Source organism: Dasypus novemcinctus, chromosome 19 (assembly GCF_030445035.2).
Source record: "Dasypus novemcinctus isolate mDasNov1 chromosome 19, mDasNov1.1.hap2, whole genome shotgun sequence".
Classification (NCBI taxonomy): domain Eukaryota; kingdom Metazoa; phylum Chordata; class Mammalia; order Cingulata; family Dasypodidae; genus Dasypus; species Dasypus novemcinctus.
Window position 1 is genome coordinate 63,390,981 of NC_080691.1, and position 8,873 is coordinate 63,399,853.

At 38.7% G+C, this 8,873-nt stretch overlaps 1 long non-coding RNA gene across 2 annotated transcripts in view; it reads right to left on the bottom strand.

Moving 5' to 3' along the window:
• LOC111759896 (uncharacterized) overlaps positions 1-7,668 on the bottom strand; it is a 62,605-nt gene extending 54,937 nt beyond the window's left edge. Inside the window, exons 1-4 of one of the 2 annotated variants that reach the window (XR_002793743.2) lie at positions 7,576-7,668; positions 7,350-7,433; positions 5,094-5,164; positions 4,144-4,165 (exon numbers count right to left, since the gene is read on the bottom strand). This is a non-coding gene — a long non-coding RNA (uncharacterized lncRNA). Of the gene's footprint in view, positions 1-4,143; positions 4,166-5,093; positions 5,165-7,349; positions 7,537-7,575 lie in introns of those variants that run through there. The other variant, XR_009181914.1, reaches the window with a different exon arrangement.
• Positions 7,669-8,873: the final 1,205 nt, after the last annotated feature.

Below are 8,873 nucleotides of genomic sequence, written 5' to 3' on the forward strand. Positions count from 1 at the left end.
GGAATGTAAAATGATGTAGCCTCTGTGGAAGACAGTTTGGCAGTTCCTCAGGAAGCTAAATATAGAACTGCCATATGCTCCAGCAATTCCTCTACTAGGAACATATCCAGAAGAACTAAAAACTATAACACAAATAGATATCTGCACACCAATATTCATAGTGGCATTGTTCACAATTGCCAAAAGATGGAAACAGCCCAAGTGTCCATCCACCAATTAATGGATCAACAAAATGTGGTATATACGTATGATGGAATACTATGCTACAATAAGAAGAAATGAAATTGGGACATATGTGATAACATGGATGAGTTTGAAGACATTATAAAGCAAAGTAAGGCAGACACAAAAGGACAAATATTGCATGGTCTCATTAATATGAACTAAATACAAATAATAAACACACAGAATTAGAACCTGGAGTATAGGTTATCAGGAGATAAGAGGAGGATTGAGAAGAGCTATGGAAGCTTAATGTACATGGAAGTTTTAATTAACTTGACTGTAAAAGTGTGGAGATGGATAGAGTTGATAGTAACACATTATAGTGAGTAACAACTGGTTTATAAATGGGATTGTGACTGAAAAAGGTAGTCTGTTGAAGTAAATGTCAATAGAAAGAAAGTTAAAGAATAATCTAGGGACCAAATAACACAGTGAACCCAGAGGCAGTTGAGAATTGTGGTTAAGGATACAAATGCAAGAGAGTCCTTCTGTGAGCTAGAGCAGATGTACATCACTACTGCAGGGTGATGGGAATATGAAGAAACATGGGAAAACTACAATTGGTGTGACCTATAAAATGCGGTTAACAGCAATTCTATAATATTCTTGCATTAATGCCAAGCCATACTGTGTTGATAATGGAGGTGTATGGAAAAAGAGTGCCAAATGTATGCTATGGACCATGATTGCTGGTAATAGTCTGATTATATTATCCCATAATCTGTAGCAAATGTTCCATCAGGGTGTGGAGTTGTATGGGAAATCTATACATCTGTATGATTGTTTTGAAAGTTCATAATATCTGTAACAAAAATTCATTTAAAAAAATAGTATGGATTGAGGAAAAAATACACCAAGTATAAGATAAGGACTACAGCTGTTAGAAATATTTTGACAATGCTCTTGCATAGTTTGTAACAAATGTTTCACACCAATGCAGAGTTGGTGGAGGGGTGATGTATGAGACCCCTGTGTGATGTTATGTATGTTTATTTTGTAAGTTCACAATCTTTACTATACACTTATTGTTTATGTGTGTTCATGTATGAATGATATACTTCAATAAAAAAATCAATTGGCAAAAAAAAACTTATTACAAGTGGCAGTATTCACAAGACTGTGATACTGGATGAGGACAAACATACATATAAGACTGTTTGAAGAGAATTTTAAGTGTAGAAATAAACCCTCTTATTAATGTCCAATTAATTATTTAGGAGGTATGGAAGGTTGAACCCAGGACCTGCAACATGGGATGCAGGTGCTTAACCACTTGATATACATCTGCTCCCCATATCCAGTTAATTTTTTACAATGGTGCTAAGTCCACTCAAAGGGTAAAGAACAGTCTCTTCAATAAATTATACTGGAAAAATTGAATATCCATATGCCAAAGAATAAAAGTGAACATACCATACACAAAATAAACTGAAAATAGATGAATGACCTATACATAGTAACTGAAAATATAAAACAGAATAAATCATTGGAAAATATCTTTAGGACCTTGTATTAAGCAATGAAGTCTTATTTTATGTTACGGAGGATATAGGTTTAAAGAAAAATCAAGCATAAAATGAGGCATTAACATGATGTCTTCAAGGTTCATCCATACTGTAGTATGTATCAGATCTTTACTCTTTATATAGCTGAATAATATTTCATTTTATGTATATACCATGTTTTGTGTATCCACTCTTCTCTTGATGCACACATGGGTAGCTTCCATCTTTTGGCAATTGTGAATAATGCCATTATGAACATTGATATGCAAATATTTGTTCATGTCCCTGCTTTCAGTTCTTTTGGGTATATACTTACAAGTAGGATTGCAGGGTCATATGGTAATTCTATACTTAAATTTCTGAGGAACCATGAAATTGTTTTCCAAGGCAGCTACATCATTTTACATTTCAGCTGATATTGAATGATTGTTCCCTCTTCTATGCCCTATCTGAAACTTTAAATTTTCCATTTTGTAATAGTAGCAATACTAATAATGGGTCGACTCAAAGGGACCCATGTAATTGCATTGCACTGTGGTTTTGATTTACATTTCCCTAATGCCTAATGATGTTGAGCACTTTTTCACTTGCTTTTTGGTCATTTGCTAGGCAATGGATTCTTATACTTCACAGTGAAAGCATGAACAATAAAAGAGAAAAAAATAGATAAATGGGACTGCTTCAAAATTTTAAAATTTGTTCATCAAAGGACATTTTCAAGGAAATGAAAAGAAAACCAATAGAATATAAAAAATATATGCAATAAGGTTTTATATTTAAGAATATACAAAGAAACCTTACAACTCAATAATAAAAGGCAACTCATTAAAAATGCAAAGTATTTAAATACACATTTCTTCAAAGAAGATATACAAATGGCCAATTAGCATATGAAAAGATGCTCCACATCATTAGAGATTAGGGAAAAGGAAATCAAAGGCATGATGAGTTATCACTTCACAAACATTAGAATGGCTATTATTTTAAATATTGGAAAATACCAAGCACTGGTGAGGATGCATAATATAGGAAAACCTGTAAATTGTTAGTAGGAATATAAAATAATGTATCCACTATGGAAAACAGTTTGGAAGTTTCATTAAAATTTAAACTTAGTACTACCATATGACCTGGTAATCCAACTTCTGATAAATATTCAAAAGAATTGAAAGCAGGGATTCAAAAGATATTTGTATACCAATATTCACAACACAATAGACAAAAGAAAGAAGCCAAATATCTGCCAGCAGATGATTAAATAAACAAAATGCAGTAAATACATGTGATGGAATATTATTCAACTGTAAGAAAGAATGAAGTCTTGATGCATGTGGCAGCATGGATGAACCTTGAGGACATTATGTTGCGTGAAATAAGCCAGACTCAAAAGGACTAATAGTGTATGATCTCACTGATATGAACTAATTAAAATAAGCAAACTCATAAATTTAGAATCTAGAATATAAGTTACCAAGGGATATAATCACCATAAAGAATGGAGAGCTGATGCTTAAATTTGAAGAGTTTCTATTTTGGTTGATTGTAAATATTTGGAAATGGATAGTGGTGATGGTAGCACATTGTTGTAAATGTAATTAACTGCTGAATTAAGCTTGTGAATGTGGTTGTAAGGGAAAGTTTTGGGCCCTGTATGCTATTAGAAGAAAAGTTGGAAGTCAAAACATGGCTCAGTGAACTCAGTGAACACTGTTATGGATGATGGACTGGTGTTAATTGTACAAATATAAGATCGTTCTTTCATAAAGTATAGCAAATGTCTGATACTATTACACAGTGTTAATAATAGGATGGTATATGGACTAAATACATTTAATGTACATTTTGGATGATAGTAGTATCTTAATATTTTTCATCAACCATAAAAAGGCACCACACTAATGCACAGTGTCAACAATAGAGGGGTATACGGGAACACTGTATTTTTTTGCATGACTTTTCTGTAAAGTTAAAACTTCTGTAATCAAAAAAGTTGCAATATTTAAGAAAACAGTAGCTAAGTGAAAGAAACCAGACACAAAGTACTACATGTTCTATGATTCCATTTATATAAGAGGAAAATATAAACAAATTTATAGAGATAGAATTATATTAGTGGTTATGTAGGGCTTGGGAATGATAGAAGGATTGAGAGGTGACTGCTAAGTGATATGGGGCTTTTCTTCTTGTAGTGATGAAAATGTCCTAAAATTGATTGTGGTGATGAATACACAGCTCTTTGATTATACTAAATGTCATTTTACACTGTGGATATATTGGATGGTATGTGAATATATCTCAATAAAACCACTTTTAAAACTTGGGACACATACTGTGGAGTTCCTTGTAGTCCAGTATAAGAATTTTGGGAATGGATGGGGGGTTTCAGTAAAGAGCAACAAGGGACAAGACCTACCTTAGGTTTGAACAGGATCATTCTGGTTTCCAGGTAAGAAGGGATCACAGCAGCAAGCATGTAAAAAGGCAGATCAGTTAGGGAGCTATCACAGTAGTCCAGTAGAGAGATACGATGAATTAGACAGCACAGGAACAGTTAGGGAAACCAGGTGGTCAGGTTTATATAATTAGCCATTAGGCAAATGCAAACTAGACCATTATGAGATATAGATACATGCTATTAAAACAACCAAAATATAAAGTGACAATACCAAATGCTGATAAGAATGCAGAGAAACTGAATCTCTCATACATTATTTGAGGGAATGTAAAATAGTATAGTTGCTCTGAAACCTAGTTAGCAATTCCTTATAAAACTAAATAAATACTTATCATACAATCCAGCCATTACACTCCTGCAGATTAATCACTTAGAAATGAAAACTTATGCCCAAACTAAAGGATCGTTTTATACTTTAAAAAGATCAATCAAACTGATAAACCTCTAGCTAGGCTAATCAAACAGATAAAAGAGAAGATATAAACTACCAATACCAGGAATGGGAGATGAATCATTTCTACTGGTTCCACAGACATTAAAAGGATAATTGAAGAAGACTATGAACAGGATTAAGCCCAATAATTTGATAATTTAGATGTAATAGCCCAAAACCCCTTGAGAGTTGCAAACTATCAAAACTCACACAAGAACAAACAGATAATCAGAATAGCCCTATAGGTATTAAAAGTTTGAATCAATAGTTAATAACAGTCCAAAAAAGAAAGGACTGGATTCCGATGGTTCACTGGCAATTTCTAGCAAACATTTATGAAAAAATGAAACCAATTCTCCACAAACTCTTTCAGAAAACAAAGCAGAAGGAACATTCCCTAACTCACTATATGAGGCCAACATTTTCCTAATACCAAAACCAGATAAAGATATTAAAAGAATGGAAAATTACATACCAGTTAAGTCTCATGAGCATGAACCCAAAATTTGGTCACTTCTCTGGGAATTTCCAGCTGACTATGGCCTCCTGAAGGAAAATTCACATAACAGGACTTAAGTCAAACAACTGTCAAGACCCCTCCCCATAATGTTTATTATTGTATACTTGTGGAAAAGAAGCACATACTCATATTAATATAAAAAAAAAAAAATCAAATATTGAAAATGGTACACAATTCAAGGTAAGCCTCCTTCTCATCCAGCCCCTGTTCCCTCAGTTCTATCACCCCCAGACATCCACTTAACAATTTCTGACATCTTTGCTCATGAATAGGCCAGCCAGGTACAAACTTACATGTCTGTATCTTATTGTACATCCTATTTTTGTGTGCATTTTAAAGTTTTTACTTAAGTTATTAAGTTATTCAGTCATTAAGTCAACCTTTCTTAAAGAAATTTCCACAATAGACCTAATAGCATGAGCGTATTACATAGTCACATCAGGGTATTCTTAGTGAAAGGCAGTGACATGAAAAGGTAGGACAAAAGACATAAACCAGGACTGCCCTAGACAAATGTGAACACGCAATCATCCTGGAGCTCATTAATGTTTTTAACAGCTGTATGGTAGTTCATGAACTACCTGGATGCTGCAAAGTCCTCTCCCAAGGCTTCATGACCCAAAAGCCTAGCAATGGCATGTAAAAAAACAAAGACAGACTTTCTAGGCACAAAGACACTGGGATCTATTAAGACCAGATTCTCAGTGTCCAGTATTCAGGTCTGGCTGACTGAATTGACCCTGATCTGAAATGCCCAGCTTGCTCCTAAGACCCACCTTCAAGGTAGGGCCCGTTGTTCACCTTCTAATGCTTTTCTAGATCTATCCATCTCAGCAAATGAGAAGAGCAGACAGGAGAGCTCAGGTGAGCCTCCAGGACCCACTTGTACACACATTATAAATCACTATTCCCTGAGTACACCAGGGTCTCCCAAGGTTACCTTGTCCTTAATCACTTGTACAGGCACAAAACTGGGAACTGAGTGGTCTGCAAAGCTAGAACTGGAGGTCCTGCCTGTCTGGGACCACCTCCTCCAAACAGGTCTGGTGGAGCCTTATTTGTCTCCCTTCAGCTCTACATAAGAGGGCCTCTGGAGCGCTGCTCTGAGAGCCATTTTTTCCTACAGGGATCAGTGCCCTTCATTCTGGGCTTCCCACCTTCTACCAACCTGGGCTTCAGAGAAGTTTCCTGCAGGGAGGCTGCTGGGCAGCAAGGAGGCCTGTGGTCCCCTCCCACCACAGCCCCTATTCTGGTTCTAGCAGGCTACCAGGATGACCTCCCCTTCCCCAAGAAGGTCAGTAAACTGGGAGAGGGAGTGAGAAGAACCTTCTGAGGCTCTCCTGAGGAGTGCTGGGAAGCTAGGCTGGGCATGTAACTGAGCCTTTCCCTGCCCAGTGCCAGGTTTCACAGCCTCTCCATGTGAGGTGTCCCTCACCTTCAAAGTCGCCTAGTGTTGAAGGACCCTGGCTCCATCTCCCTGACCCTTGAAACCTGAAAATGATAATGCACTCAGGGAAAAAGTAGCGAGGCTAGAATCTCCTGAGTCAAGCTAGTCATAAGCCAGGAGAGGTACACGCCCTCCTTCCCCAGGGCCCGTGCCTATTCTTTCCAGAGGGAGCTGGTGTCCACCCTTCCTCCCTTCTACCAGCCAGGTGTGCTAAAAGTCTGGACTTACCCTTAGTCTGGTTCCGGCAGAGTCCGCAGGGAGCCCCTTCCAGACATTGGGGTGGGTGGCGGCCTGACCCCAGCCCCATCTGGTTCTCCAAAGACAGGTGCCCGCCCTCACCCCCACAGTCGCCCCACCACCTGTGCGGTCACCCGCACCTGATGCCCTAGTGCCAGCGCGCAGAGTGAGAGCCAGTCCTCTTCAGGCCTTGGTGCTGCCAGGGTGAGCCGCCACCCTCTGGCCTCCTAGAAGAGCAGCACCTGCACTCCCACACCCCTCTGTGCGCCCCCAGCCCCCAATCCACCCCAGATCCACCCTCCCCCCCACTCTACAGCATGGAGCCTCCCCCTGTCCTCCTCACCCTTGGTTGTTCCCAGCGCCACCCTGCCTGAGCCACCCCAGACGTACCATCCCCATCTCATCACTCCCCGACCCGGGTTTGGAAGGGCCTTTCCAAACCGAGGCCCCTGGGCTCCCAAAGGGTGGGCGGTTTGGCAGAGGGAGTCGATTAGGCGCTAAATCGAGAGCATAAGCCGGGCCCTTACCGCTCTGCTCCCCAGGAACACCAACTGCAATTTCCTCAGAGAATCCCAAAATCTTCTCCTGTAAACATGGTCCTGGGAGCCGGGCTGGGAGAGGAGCAGGTGGGGAAAACAAAGAAGCCGGGAGGGGAGAGGAGGACGGTGAGGGGAGGCGGCGGCGGTGCGGAAGCCGAGGGGGAAGGGCGGCTGTCCGCGGTACCCGACTCCCCAGAAGCGTCCCGGCACCAACCTGGATCAGCTGAGTTTCAGGTGACAACCGAGGAGGAGGAGTGAGGGAGGAGAGGAAGAAGGCTAGGACTTAGCTTCGCAATCGGCCCTTACTGCCCGGCAGAGGCGCACTCTGGCCGCAGGCGACTAGGCGCACCCGGACAGTGGGCCGGGGAGGAGCTCTCGCGAGTCTACCCTTCTCCCGCCTCCTTTGTTTTATTTTTTATTTTCTTCATTTATTATTTTGACTTAAAATTTTATTGAGGCATAAAATGTGGTTGAAAAATACATTTGCACTGATTTAAGTCCAGTACCTTGAAAAGATCATTTATGGTACCAAAATTCCTCTCCTCTAGTATAGTAAGATCTAAATTATTATCTAATCTACAGGCATTGTTTCACTTAATCTGCAAAAAATATATATATTATTAAGCCTGCTTTTACAGATGGGGTATTCCAGAAAGGTGGGGTGACTTGTCCAAGGTCACACAATAACCATGTAATGGAGCCAGTATTCAAAAACCAGGCATCCTGGCACCTGATTCTGACCTCGCTGAGCCAATGGATAATGTTTTTTTTTTTTATTCTATAGAAGTTATCAGAGGTATTCTCCTTACTTCTGTTGAAAGTGATCATCTCTATTTTGTTTCTCCATCTTTTTGAATATTTCTTTTTAAATCTAAGCTCTTGTAGAGAAAGGATACATCTACCCAACACTGTTAAAATCTATTCATTCCCTATAAATGTGTATTATTTTCATAATCAATTGTCTTTAAAATCATTTTCAATTATATGATTTAAACTATATTTCATTCCTGAATTACCTTATTTTAAAAGATTTATATGTATTTGTTACTTTAATTTTAAAATGTTTCTTAAAATAATCTGTATTTAATTTTATCTGGTTTTTATAATTTATATGAATGATTTCAGTGTTACAATTTCCTTTTTATTTTGTTTGAAGTCAATATATTTTCATAAATTTGGGGTGTTTTCTTTATTTTTGTTATTATGTTATATTTAATATGATTCATAATTTCAGAGCTGCAAATGACAGTCAGATCATGCAAAAGATGGTAATTACTGTTGCACCTGCCCAGTCAGAATACACTCTAACATATCTTTTCTTCCTCAGTTCTCTTGTGTCTATCATGAGAAATGAGGGTACCACTTTTCTCATACCAATCCATGTTAATTCTCAGCTTGGTATGGGTCTATATGACACACACACACAAACATCTTTCACAAATAAAAAAGCCAAGGTTCTGGTTCTCTACTGAACACCTAAGGTCACCTCTGGTGAAGGGAGAAAAATTGGGG